Genomic DNA, 15,605 nt, shown 5'->3' on the forward strand with positions numbered 1-15,605 from the left:
CCGTTACTGAAAGTAGAAAACATATGGTTAGATGTTTTAGGTATAAATTTTTTTGGTCAAATATCTTGTCACCAGTTCAAAGCACCAGTTGTATATTTGTGATGATCTGATGATTTCTATTAATGAACTCCACAACAAACATCACAGATTTAGCAATTCTTATATATATATATATATATATATATATATATATATATATATATATATATATATAGTATCATCAGTTTTCATTGGGGAGGGGGGCAATTTTCATGGTTTTTGTTGTTGCCCTGAACCACAAATTTAAATCCCCAACAAAAAAATGAACCACATAGGATGATGACACCCCTCCATTTTCTTAGTTGTTTCATTCCTTGAGATTAACACAGCTACTGGTATTTGATAAATCAAGGTCAGTACTGTAATCTGGTAATTAAAAAATAGCTTCTACATGTTTTTGTTTTATTTTTTTATTTTATCCTTTTGAAACAAGAATTATAAATGATTTTATATTGTTTCAATGCACACGGTCGATAAGGTATCTGATAGCTGTAATTTTACACTCACTGCCTTCAGTTGATATGTGAGGTAAGTAAGGATAGAGAGAAAGTAGAGAAAAAGCACAAGGTATTCAAATAATAGTAATACTGAAAATGACAGACAAAATAATACAAAATAACAGTATATGAAAATTAAATTTAATACTTATTCAAATTGATCCTTCATTTGAGCACAACTGTTGTTGAAACATTTAAACCCTTCTGAAAGCACATTTCATTTTATCCATGCATTTTTAATAAAAAAGAACAACAATCTGGTAAAATATTAAAAATATTTCTTGAAACACTATTATTAATGAAACACTATATAGATACACTAATTACAGCAGAGTATTAAAGCTAACACTTCATAGATATTTGGACAAAGTATGTATCAATATCGTGTCATTCAAGTTTCATGGTACTCACAAATGCTTCTCAGGTAAATAATCCCCAAATTGCTGAATTAAACAAGTCCAGCTTTCTCAAAACCACTGATAGTTAGGTCCTATATTTCATTCATAGTCGCGTGAGCTGCAATTATCCACTCAGTGTGAATTGGCTTGATTAATGAGGTTGCAAGGTTTACTAATACTGTGCACTGATCATCACCAGTAACATCTCTTTCCGTAATAGTGTCCATGACCTGTTTAGCATACCACTCGTGGAAGTGGACATAGTACACAATTAATTTTACTATATGTTCTCTACATTTGTTTCTCAGTACTGACCTTTCCACTGTGTGACAATCAATGCAAATCATATGTTAATCTAAAATACCTTCAAAGATGACTTCACGGTGAAGTTCTTGTCAAAGGTTGACCTGCTCTTTTTTTAGATTATTGACTGTCAACATAACAGCATGTAACCAGAACACGAATTTCACTTCCGGATCATCACCAAGGCCTTATTACTCACTGTGCACTGTCGCCAAAATACATACAGACAACAACACCCTGAGCTCATATTATCAAGAATAATCAGTTACCTTTAAACCCCTACCAAAAATGCATAAATAAAACTCTTCTATCACCACCAAAAAAATGTTCTAAAAATAGACTAGAACTACATTCGTGGGTACTGAACTGAAAGTATTAATTGTGATGTAATTCCTGACAGGCTCCATGTTTTACGCCAATTTTAGTGAAACTTTTATATTTGCATGCTATACCTATTTCAACTTTATACATGAAGTCTTTTTGAATTTCCTTGCAAGGAAAACATGTGACACCTGTCAGAAAGTATGTAGTGCTGGTGTTCCACAGGGTGCAAGTTCTGGTCCAAGTGCTCTTGAGAAACCAAAACTAAATTTGCTATATCTTCCTTAATTATAGGAATTTTTCAATGCAGTAAAAACCTAATTGTGATACAAGATAAGCCCTGTCTGAAAATATGTTTGAAAATTACAAATGTTGATAAATTCAGTTTTAATGGCAAATTAAATAAACATTTAAATTTTAAAAACTAAATTTTATTGAAAACTTAAATTTTCATACAAGTTTTAAAACACAGTTTGAGAAATTTTAGACAGAAAAGTTGACTAATGAATGATATTTAAAACAAATGGTAGTTTGGGTCTGTATAACTGATAACATTTTCCCCAGGGGTAGTGAAGCATCATAGCTCATAGTGATTTTGGCAGCAAACCGCAATATGCCTGTCCAGATGCATATAGGTGTACACACTAAAGAAACACTGACAGGTGCTATGTTCCACATTTATTGTGTCGGGTACTTAGGCAGTTGTTTCCATAACTAATAGCACATTCAGATTTAAAGTTCTAATGGGACCACTACCATGTTTTATAGCAAAAATGCATTCCATTTCAATGTCGATAACAACAAAAGGTGGCAATGGGATAGGAAAATAGTTTCTAGGGAGGTTCTACCTTACTGAAAAATGGTGCTGATCTCTCTCATGAAAACCTAAGCCATGTCTTTGAGGTGCCATATATCAGTGTGGTGATATGATCTAATCTTGGTCACTTATGGCAGTACACTGCACATGCCCTTATGAAACCATGCTATTACCACCAGACTACTCAGGAGAGCTTCCAAGCTAATCCAACTCTAACACTTTGTTCCAGATACCAGGCTAGACCTGAAAAGATCCAATATGTTTCACTTAATTCTAGAAAACAGTAAGATCTATGTAAATGAAGTTAAACTGTGTTAGATATGGTGATTTCAAATTAACATTAAGGTTGCAAGCATGGGGGAAAATATTAAACTTGACAGAGTGACACTCAGAAATGTGAAGCAATGGCCATGTATTAAAGTGTTAAATTCATCCTAAAAGTATATGAGGTTTCTAGAAGCACATTTAGCCATTTACAAGTTAAATAACTAATCAGGTAGACTATGTATCATAAAGTTTAAGGCAGTGTTGGGGCGGTGAGGTTTGATCATTGGTGTAAACATTATTACATACCAGTACACAGGAAAGTCAAGTGACAATGTACTAAATTAGAATGTGTTACTATAAGCATTCTTATTCATGAGGGAAATAACAATTTTGGATATTGCAAGTGAATACAGCCAAATGTGGTCATACAAATCAACTATAAGTACCAATAAATCCTATATCATCAACTAAATGTGAAATTCTCATCCCCAAAACTTGTAAACATGGATGGAAATTTGCATATGTGGGACATATACAATGTACTTGTTAAGATCAAATGTGCAAACATAATTCAAATTATCTATTTGAACATTTATATGGTATTTTGAAGAGTGTTGGTTACCAATTATTAAGCTCATTGATTGAATGGAATCAGATATCAGCTGATGTTTCAATACCGCACTCTGTCAAAGTACTAAATTGAAATATGTTACCATACATAGGCATATTCATGATGAAAATAACATTTTGGGATATTTTCAGTGCACATAGCCATAAATGTGCTTTACAGGTTCACTATAGGTACAATGTCAGCCTATATGATGTACTGAATGTGAACTTTTGATCCCAAACATTCTAAAATGGATGGATATTTGTACATGTGGGATATGTAACCATGTACAAAGTTAAATTCAAATAATTTGTTTGAATGCTTCTTATGTAATCTTTAGAGTGTCAATTAACAAATAGTATTAGTAATTAATAATGCATAAAGCAAGATGGATCATTAGAATTCCCATAACATCATATAGGCCACAATGCCGCACTACACCAATCAATATCTTAACCTAACTGAACAATACAATGGAATGCATTTTGTATTCAACTTACATCATTTTGCTTTTTTCTTACATCCAAGGGTAAATATAACTGGGGGAAGCATATTTTATCCCTTTGACCTGTATTTCATTCTCAGACAGTTTAAAATGATTTAGTAGAGAACTTATGTAGATTCTAGTATAAAGTTTTCATCGTTGTCCTCTCACTAAATACCTTATAACTATGTTTATAAACAATTACTGAAGGCTATACAAGCAGATGATTGTTACTCAGGAAGTGACCCCATCATAAACACATAAATTAACTGATTGGACCCCTAATAAATAGTCTGAATGGCCAATACAAATTATAATTTTGTCTTCATGTATTTTTAATGAAGGTCTCATTTTGACTACAAAGATATTTTCTCTGACAAAATGTGACAAAAATCCAACATTGGAGCTTTTATATGGTGTAGGAATACATACATGCTGATAACATTTCATATGATTCCCAAAAATATTATATATGTGCATTTTAGGGGTTTTTTAATTATTTTTTTAAATTTTTTTTTAATTTTATTAAAATTTTTAAAATAAAAATTAATTTTTTACTTTTAATTTCATTCTTGTATTTTAAAAGTCAATATACATGACATATTAAAATTTCATATGTCTATCTTTAATAATAAAGATTTTATACCAATTTAAACTTTGCTCCAATACTGCCCTGACAGGACATAGTACACAATTAATTTTACTATATGTTCTCTACATTTGTTTCTCAGTACTGACCTTTCCACTGTGTGACAATCAATGCAAATCATATGTTAATCTAAAATACCTTCAAAGATGACTTCATGGTGAAGTTCTTGTCAAAGGTTGACCTGCTCTTTTTTTAGATTATTGACTGTCACATAACAGCATGTAACCAGAACACGAATTTCACTTCCGGATCATCACCAAGGCCTTATTACTCACTGTGCACTGTCGCCAAAATACATACAACAACACCCTGAGCTCATATTATCAAGAATAAACAGCTACCTTTAAATCCCTACCAAAAATGCATAAATAAAACTCTTCTATCACCACCAAAATGAGAGAGGAAAAAATGTTCTAAAAATAGACTAGAACTACATTCGTTGGTACTGAACTGGAAGTATTAATTGTGATGTAATTCCAAGTGTGACTTTAATTCTTCTTTAATAACCGATTGGCCGAATGTTGTTGGTTGTATCGGCTTCCTTTGATGTTGAGCACTCAAACGAAAACATGGCGAATGTTATTAATCTTGACAGGTGTTTTGTAGATGGAAGTATTGTTTTAGTGTTGTTGGCTGCATCGGCTTTGACTGATGTTTTTCATTTGGTTGAAAACACAGTGTAAGTATTGAACTTGCCAGGTCTTTTATTTCTGCTCACACAGGTGGCAGTATTACTTTAAACATTAAAATTAACGCTGTTTGCATCGGCATTGTTTTATCCTTTTGTATTCTTTATTTTGGGTATTTGTAGAGGTTAAACCATGAAATTAAATACCTACTAATATGCAAACTTTTACAAGCAAAACTACGAATTTACATACCCATGAAAATGCCTCTTTTTACAAAACCATGAAAATTGAGCCCAACGAAAATAAATGATACTACAGTGTATATATATAAATCCTGTTGAAAATTCAATATCTAACAGGAACTGATTAAGGGAGATTTCAAATGCGTGGTCACTTTACTGCTCAGAGGTCAAGGTCATTAAGGGCAATAGTTATCAAAGACAAGACCATGATATATGAATTATTTATATTATGACTTGAGGTGTGTTATTGATTGAAAAAGACCTAAGCACACTTCTTGCTGTTATCACTTTCCTGTAACTAATCTCTGTATTAATACAGAGTAGGTTGAGATGTATTTTTTTAATTTTTTTCTTGAAGTTTTGTTCTTATCCTGATGAAGATGAGCTGGTCCAACTTTCACTGCATTTGAATTGTTAATTTTTCACACACATGTATTTATTTCAAACTCAAAATTGCTTGAATTGAAAGGGGGATAAGTTAGGTCAGAAGCAAATGAAGCTTGGAAATCTTTTCAGTTAGATGACATGAATTCATTAAGTCTCAGATTAAAACTGTCTTTGCAGGATATATGTCTATGGAGAGCGTTGCATCTTGACTCAGGAATTCATTTGATGTTGTCATGAAATAAGAAGCTGTAAAGGATTTCAAAATGGCACTGACATCAGTGGTATATATTTGCAAGCAGTGAAAAAACTTGTTGAGAAGTCATAGTACAGATTTAATATGCCAAAATTACCTGTTTGTATTTAGGATATGGCAGCTGTAGTGGTCCTGTCTTGAATGGCTGTCTGTTTAACATACGTCGGTTTATATGACCTGAATCCATTACACCAGTGAGTTTGTGTTCAAAAGTATCCTGCTAGTATCCATTACACCAATGAGTTTGTGTTCAAAAGTATCCTGCTAGTATCCATTACACCAATGAGTTTGTGTTCAGAAGTATTCTACTGTAGCTGGAAAATAGAATGGATGGACAGTGATAGGTACAGCCAGGTATTTGTGTCCAGATTTTATTGAAAAGATGGTCCTGCACCACAACTGATAATTATTTATAATTATTTTGAATAGCACTGACACATGTTTAATTACATTGATTCCATACCATTCCTGTGCTTTTTTATTTTAGAAAGAACACCATTCTTATAAGACCTATTTCCTGTTGCAGAAAAAGTTGCCTTATAAGAGGGGACGACTGTATTAGTACTTATGTGATACTTACCTAAGTGGAACATTTTGTTTTGCTGGTGTTCATTTTTTTTCAAGATTATAAATGCTTAAAACCCGTTAAACATTTATGAGTACTTCAACGTCACTGGCACTTTTCATGAAATAATGACGTACTATTATTCTATGAATTCAGAAGCACATCACTTTTGTGGAGTACAAATAATAAATTTTACATTCCTTGTACAAATGTATTTTTCTGCCCTTTATAAAATGAAATTTAAATATAGTTTATTAAAAAAATATTTTATTTTTATATTTGATAGAAAAGTTTACTTGGATGTTTTATTAGTTTGATGTGCACAAGATTTTATCACTTCAAGATTATACAAAATTATGAAGTGTAATGAAATTCCTTACAGCAATGAGTGATTGTAATAAAAATATATGTGATTAAATTCTGAGTTCCATATAGAAGATAAAAAACAGCAGTATATTTGTATACATTTATTGTATTTTAAATTCATAATTTGGTGTTAAAGATTACCTCATAGAAGTTTCAGTAGCCTGTAAACAGATAAAATGTAATTACAATTTTGTACCACTGCTCTTTCGTTCATCAAAATAATGGATAGAAGAGAACCAAGGGTTGTCCATCTAGTCTGGTTGAAACTTTGTTATTTAATTAAGGCCTTGGACAAAAAAGGCTCATGTCATTGGCACTCAAACCCATAACCACTGACATAACCACTGACATAATATTGTCTTTCAGTTAGAGGAAAAACAACTGCTTGTATCAAGCTGATTTGATGAAATGTAAAATATGTAGAAAATTTAGTATCCTTTAAAGTTATACTTTTAAAACTTAGATTATAGGATAGTTTAATATAAATATGGAAACATCACATTAACCAGGCAGATAATGTAGACTATATTTGACTTTGTTCAGAATGAACACAGAAGAATACTAAAATATGGTTTTTTTTTATATTTGCATAGGTATGATTTCTCACAGTGTCAGCTGAACTGAAAATATCCATGGTGCTTGTCAAACAAGGAGTACAATTTTCTGGTGATGGTCTCACTAAACATTCCAAATTGTTTTCTTCTTTTGTAATTCTTTTTTATTTTGTTATCTGGCTTTTATAAATTTGTTTCACTGCATATTTATCAGGCATCAAGGATGAAGTTGTGCAGTCATAATGTCATAAATTCTTCCAAAAGAATCTTGGTTTTTTTTTACCATGTGACAGAGAAATCGAGCTGATTTGCTGGCCTTAAATTTCTTATCCCACTCTGGTTATCCCAGTCATGGTGTCCTCAGGCTAGGAACTACTTTATCAATGGAAGCACTATACCAGAAGATTTCCCAGTAACAATATATCCTTGCACTAGTAATAGCAACACTTGCAAGATTTCCAGGACAGAATATATAAACCTCCTCACATGGTAATCAGCTGAGTACTGTATTTGAGGTGCCTTTCAAGCATGAGAATAATTTGTTCAATTAGTATCAATTACAACACCAGTATGTCACTAACAGTTTCACCTCCTCCATAGAAATGGAGAGTTATATATGATAGTGACACAGATTTATAGCTATTTATAAATTGTCATTCTAATTCATATCAGTCATTCTAAATTGTACTGTTTATTACAGCTGTGTACCGATTATTATATCATTGGTTACAATGGAACTTTTCCAAATTAGAACTGAAGAAAGTTAAAAGTTATATAAATTACTTACACCACTCCCTTGATATATCGCGCCCAGATAACTCGCAAACCCAATGATAATGCAGGGTCAGGCATGGATCCCACTTTTTAAACTAGAAAATACACAAAATGTAAGCCCTATTTTTTGAGCTGCAAGAAAATTGCGATCAAAATTGGTAAATGAAATGTTGATTTATTGTCAAAAACAGTAGATTGGACCTGGAAATTTTAACCAACATTATGAAATTATCAATTTTTGAAAAGAAGTCATATATTTTGTTACATGTTCTTTCCAACTGACCTTCTTAGTATACCATAAATAATGATATTCAACAAAATTTTGATCAGTGAAAAAGTCATGGCTGTTGGAGGCATTACTTTAATAAATAAATATCAATTAAATTAAAAAAATTCAAGTGAAATTTGTATGTTAGTTCTATCCTTTAGTTCGGTTTAAGTGTAATCATCATAAATGCATTGTGCCTTCTTGTATTCAAACATAAAATGCGTCAGTTGACCTTTACAGCTATATCCATGAGCGTTTCGCTGAGAACTTAATTAAGTGCCATGTTTTTATATCTGACTTAAGGAAGTATTTGTTGTATGGTTGCAATGAATTAAAAGCTGACCTTTGTATTATTATGGTAATTGCTTCTTTTATATCAAATAAAGGAGGTTGAATAAAATAAACATTTAAAGGCATGCAAATCCTACGTGCATAAGATCTAGTGACCTCGGTCATAAATAGGTTGAGCTCATTCCACTTGATCAATCGAACACAGTTATAAATATTATTGTGTGCATAATATAATTATACTACCTTAAATTAACCTACTCATTCATAAATGTGATCCAAGACAGCAAAGCCAGCAAGTGAACTGAATACTTTTTGAAATGAATACTTTGTCAAATAAAGAGCTTTGTTTCAGATAGGATCATTGTGGAGAAGGAGTTTCAAAGAATTTCAAGAATTCCTAAATTGGCACTTTGAGATATACTCAAGGATGAGAAGTATCACTAATTGCAGTGAAATCACTGCATCACTGTTTTACTAACTGAGCAATACAAAATTTAGTTTTGACATAAAAGATTGTTTCACAAAATGTTGCTTGTTTTTGGAAAAATGAATATTGTTTCATGGTGTATCATCAGTTAGTCTGGTCTTTTTTTCATGTATTCTCTGCTTCAAACCTCGTAGCAATTTATGAAGCAGGAAACCAGACTAATCAACAACAAAAAAAAACATTGATGTAATACACAAATGTTCTCGTGTACACGTGAAAGCTGTTTGAAACCAGTTGGAATGATGTTAACAATCTTTCATATGTTGGGCATCTTGAAAATAAATGTAATTTATACAGAATAACAAGCAACTTCATTAACAAAAGCACTTTATCGGCAAGTATTGATGACACATTGATTAAACGATTTACCAGCCATTAAACAGTACATTTAACACTCCCCGTCCCATTGTTTGCTCAATGTCCAGCAGGGATGGATCACTTATTTTTTGGAGATGTATTTCTATTCTATGTGACATCCATTAAGTGTGATAATACAGCAAACCTATCAAATGTTGTTATTTTGTTATTTTCTCATTTGTAGAACTTGTTTACCTCGGATCAACAGGTCACCCCACTGCCCTCATTACCATATTTGTATTTGTGGTGTGTACAAAACAACAGCACATGGCTCGAGATGCTCATTGTGCAATACTTAACAACACATAACACTTATATGTGTGACTGTTATATTGTTGGTTTTTTTTTTGTTTTAATTTGTTTTGTAAGAGCATCAACTATAGTTGGATTCTACTGAGAAATTATTTATATTTTCATAAAACATTATAAGAATAAATGACCCATATACAAAACTGGTGGAAATAATAGTACCTGATGAATACTGTACATGTTGGATGTGTTAACTATATTGCAAAAGTGCAGGTTTTTTAATTTGAATGAGAAATTCTGGGTGAGAAAATAATCTGTGTTGGAGTTTGCACCATGAGATAAAATCCCAGTTGCAGGGTTACATTATTTGTCTACCCCACGAGGCAGAGCCTTATAGGGAGACAAATAATATAACCCCATGACTGGGATTTGAACCTAAACTGCACATTAAAATTGTGACATCTATTTATTTATTTTTATAATGACATGTGATACATTATCTTTAATAAGTATTAATGAAATTATTTATTACTTTTATGTGTGATTGCATTTTTTACAAAGGGTTAACAATCCAATCCATTACTCTCCCTTTTTATCTCTGTGTGTGTGTGTGTTGAAAATGTATTCTGAATATGAGTTATAGCTAATAGAATAACTACTTTTGTTACAAAGTGCATTGAGGTTGAAATTTATATATTAGCAAACAGGTAAATTTTAGTGCTATTTATTAAGTGTATCTGTCCACTTTTCTAATAGTTCACATCAGATTTAAAATGATAACCATTAACCAAAACAACACAAATGCTCATATATTTGTTGTATATATATGAATCCTTTTCAGTTAGAAATATGATTTATTAGTGATAATGGTAGATGCAGAAATTCTTGTACAAATCAGTTACTTTCACAAATAATTTGGAGCAATTTTCTGCAAGTCATTATGGGTAAAACTGGTACAGTGTTCTGCTTGCGCTAATTCAACTCAAGTATCACATACAATTTTCGCACAGTAGAACCCAATACCAGTTCTATTCAAGGGAGATAATTGCTCATCAGTCCTCTAGATCTGTCAGCAGAGGGAGGTAAATGTGTTTTACAAACAAATCTGTTTTGTATATTTTTAATAGGTAGCTCATGTTCATTTTTTGATAACATTACATTAGGTTTGATTGTATAAATTGTATGCAAAGAAGGTTAGTGAGTTTTACATATTTTCTTTAACTGCCCTTTGACAGATCATTACAGTCGTGAACTTTTTATGAACAAAAAATGTCATTGTATTGGAGGTTAGTGAGTATTCTTTGATTAAGTGCCTTTTTCTTTACATCTGAACAAATCATGAAATTTATTAACTTTAAGCCTCTCCAAAAACTGCAGAAGACTCCACAAAAATGTCAGTGTATTGGAGGTTAGTGAGTATTCTGTAAGTGCCTTTTTCTTTACATCTGAACAAATCATGAAATTTATTAACTTGAAGCCTCTCCAAAAACTGCAGAAGACTCCACAAAAATGTCATCACATGTTTTTATCAGAGAAACAAATTATTCACATCTGTCAGAACAACAGCATAATATATAACTGGAAATATGTGTATACTTTTTTCATGTATATATTTTTAAATCTATGTTTTCAGTGTATATATTTATCCCAAAGATCTAGAACGTTTTGTGACAAATTATTCTTCACTTGTATGTAATATTTCCAGAAAATGTATCATCAAATACCTGTATGAATGGAATGCTTTTTTTCTGTGATTATTTTAAACATATCTTAATGATCTAGTGTTTTATAATCAGCTTTGAGAGAACATGGCATCAGTGTTACATTGATGAATGTATTGTAGACAGTAACAGCATCTAATTAAGGTAGATGATAAATGAATAAGAATGGTACATGCTAAATCACAATACTTGCCAAAACCACTCCAGTGACCTAAGTGGTTAGATGGTCTGCCTCAGATGCGGGAGGTTGCAGGTTCAAACCCCAGCTGAGTCATACCAAAGACTTATAAAAATGGTACTAGTAGTAGCTGCTTCGCTTGGAATTCAGCGTTAAGAGGTTAGTGTTTGGACTGATTTGCCTGGTGTCAGGATAATGTGACTGGGTGGATATGATGCTACATATCTGCAGCATGATACCCCAGTGCAAGGCATCACTGTAAACTGCCACACTGCAGACATCATAGCAATATGACTGGAAAATTGTTAAAGCTATGTTAAAAATCCAAATCACACACACATGCACACACACACACAGTACTCGACAAAAGATAATAGAGTGAGCATTAGAACAAAGCCCTTTCCAGAGTGGTTGTTGAGAATGTTGAACTTGGTCAACCTTGTACAATCATTATTACTGGAAGTTAATTAAAGCAAAAATATCTGTACTTGACACTTAAGTGAGTACTGCTGATATTACAAAATTGATTACAAAATTGCACACATTAAATTTGCTGGTAGTGACCTTATGTAAACAGGAAGATTTCAACAGTTTCATATGTTCTAGTAATTTTTCATAATTATGATACTTACCCACTCCCACCTCACACTGTGAAATCTACCAATGATTATTGTAATTCCAGACCATTTTTCTAACATCAGGGAATCTCATGGCATTATTATACCTCATCCTTGTGAAATAAATCAAAATTGTCACTTTATTCCTTTTTTTTTACATTAAGAAGTTATGCAAGTGTCATTATTTTTAGACATTTCCTGTTATAAAAAGGAGTGAAAAGTTTCATCTGCAGACTTTAATCCAAATCTTTAATTTAGTAAATTCTGCAAGTTTTAGAAATTTGAGATAGTTTCTAATATAAATATGAAGTTTCATTTTCAGATTTGTCCACAAATTTATAATGGGATTTATCATAGGTGCATAATTATTTTTATGTATGACCTTCATTCATTCCATGATATTGAGTAGTTAATATTCATGACCTTGAAAAGTTAATATTCTATGATGTCGAAAAGTTTATATTCCATGACCTTGAACAACTAATATTCCATGACCTCAAAAAGTCAATATTCTGTGACCTTGAACAGTTAATATTCCATGCCCTATACTGTCATGAAAAGTTACATATTTAAATGATTATAGTAATATCACTTATTTAGCAAACATTGCTATAAGAACTACTTTTATTTACATGCAACATTTTAAAACGAAAAGAATTACAGTACACTGTACATGTACATGCTTTTACTAGTATAGTTTTTTTTGTCAAGAACCAAAAAGTTAAAATGGAAAATACTATGATACTTGTACCTTAGAAAAGAACTGTGTGATGATTCAGATGTACATGTCATTGTAAAATACCAATGATTCAAAGAACACACTACTTTAAATAACAGGTTTTCTATGAAATAAATTTGGCTTAATATTTTATACCAATGTTCATTTGTAATTGTTATTCAATAGCTTACATGTTTTGCTGATCTGTAAAATCCTAACTATTTAAATTGCCTATGATGTTTTATTTGTTATTTTCTTGAAAATATAAGGTTGATTCTATATTACAGACATTTATATTTATAAGAGGATTGTGACAGTTCATCAAGTTACGATGCAATAGACATTTCAGCATCAATAAATTTTGTATATCTTTGACATGTATTGAGTCTTGTTTTTCATAATTTTTTGCAATCCTATGATATTTTCGTGGCTGATAAAAGTTCAAACATTATTCTGATCAAATTGAAGCCTCTGAAACCTTAGAACACAACTATAACATAAAACTGCATGATGTCTAAAACTTGAGTTTTTACAGCAGTGTCAGCATTTGACAAAGTCAGGAAATGGAAAGCTGTAGAAATGATACAATCATTGATTTTAGTCAGGGTGTTCCTTGTATCATTTAGAACCACCCCATGATAATGGTAGGTTACAGTGACCTATCTTTCATTCATTTCCTTTACATTTACAGTTTAAATAAGTGTAAATGTCACATTTTACTGGCAGTTCTCCAGATATAGATTTGATAAGTTCATCGGCTGTAGTGAAGATCACATCATTCAGAACTGCCTCAGGCAGGATAAACTTAAGGGTGACCTCCTTCATTACAGGTCATCATTACTGGGAAAGATTTAGTTAAATGTCAGAACTCCTGTAATTGCTGAATAGTATTTTTATGTAATATGGTCAGAATATATTATAATTTGCTTTTCAAGGACCCGCCCTGTATGGGAAATACTTCACAGTGACACTGGGGATCCATTTAAAAGATGTAGACAAGAGGTCCCAGGTTAAGAGACCATGGGAGTGAAGTCCTCAGAAGCTCCTGCATTTGAAGTACTTCCAGGGCATAATTTTAACCATATAGCTGTAAAGAAAAGCTATTCTATAGACATTTGTTTTGCAGTCACTGGGGAAGGGTATAAGCACAGGGACTACACACCTTCCCCCCCCCCCCCCCGTTTTGCTCTTATATTACTGTTACATGTTAACTGTTAACTCCAGGATTGAAGTTTCATAATTGTGAAAAATTGTCTTGCTTTTGGATGATATGTTCATGGTGCTTGTTTAGAATGTTCCTTGCTCATCCTGAGCTGGCCCTAGTGGCAGTAAGTCACAGTGACCGATTTTTTTCACTGGATAGCAGACAAATTCAATCCAATGGATTTATCATAGTTGAACAACCCCCGAGAAAGGTAGGGCACAGTGACCTACATAGTACTTTTTTACTACAGATATTGCTGTTTATAGGTAGTACACTCTGTATCTCTATATTGGCTTAGGTTATTATTAGGAAGTCTAATGTTTTAAACATGAGTCATTGAGTGTTATTTACTAGAGTATCATGTTATTACACATGCAAGTGTAGATTAACATGCGCACATGCATGTACAAATATTAACACATAATTTCTTCATTTTCTTTGAAAAGTGCTTTGGTAACACAGTGGGAAAGGGGTAATTAGACCATGCACTGGTTGCATCCTCACCCTTTGTCATACAATCCATCACCTTTGCAGACTCCCAAAGCTTACACAAGTACATTTTTTTTTCAAGTCCCATCTCACACCTACCAGCAACACACAATCTATGTGTGTTTAAGGTAAATGCTTATCTTTAGGGTAGCCTCTATAGAGACCTTAGAGACAGCCCCTTCCCACCCACATCCATGCCTTCCTTACCTGCCTGAGTATATAGAGCAATAAAGATATCTACTGGAAAACCATGACTCATTATATTTGTTTTTATGATCTATCCCTCACAGTCCTCAAAGCAGTTCCATAACATGTTTTGTCATAAATTGTGTTTTAAGTGGTACATGAAGAAAATAATTCTAGATATTGTTAGGTTGACTGAGCCCCCCCCCACCCAAAAGCTGGCTTAAGTGGGCTTCTGCTGTCTTTGTGCTTGTCACTACAATTCCTATAATGTTTACTCCTGACAGAAATTTATATATTGCACACAAGTACAAAAACTGTCACAATTCTTCATCACACTTTAGTAAATACCTCATGTCATCGATTAATAATATCGGTTACATTAATCAGCAATATTTTGACCATTGTGAAATATAGCAAGTGCATGGCCATTAAACACTGATTGCTAGCAAGTATGTGTGAAGATGGGACATTAGTAGCAAAATGGGACCATTTATCTGGCGAGAAATCATTGCAGTGCTGGCAGACTCTAAAAAAATGACATCATAGGTTTTGCCACAACATACACTTAAGTTGTGCTGTAAATAAGCCTCAAATAAAAAAGTTTCCTTTTTTCGTCATCCTGACAGACAACAGCTGCTGATTATTAATTTGTTTCACAGTCTTGGATTCTTCTTTTGGCTCTTAT

The 15,605-nt window shown here is 32.4% G+C and overlaps 1 protein-coding gene across 1 annotated transcript in view; it reads left to right on the plus strand.

The window, feature by feature from the left end:
* The window catches only part of LOC149771190 (uncharacterized), a 188,140-nt gene extending 174,726 nt beyond the window's left edge, over positions 1–13,414 (plus strand). The window contains exon 20 of the mRNA XM_089948755.1: positions 5,821–13,414. The gene's annotated coding sequence lies outside the window, so the exon portion shown is untranslated. The remainder of the gene's footprint in view (positions 1–5,820) is intronic.
* Positions 13,415–15,605: the final 2,191 nt, after the last annotated feature.

This window comes from Sinohyriopsis cumingii, unplaced genomic scaffold (assembly GCF_028554795.1).
Source record: "Sinohyriopsis cumingii isolate HCF-2022 unplaced genomic scaffold, ASM2855479v2 utg002073l, whole genome shotgun sequence".
NCBI classification, from domain to species: Eukaryota; Metazoa; Mollusca; class Bivalvia; order Unionida; family Unionidae; genus Sinohyriopsis; species Sinohyriopsis cumingii.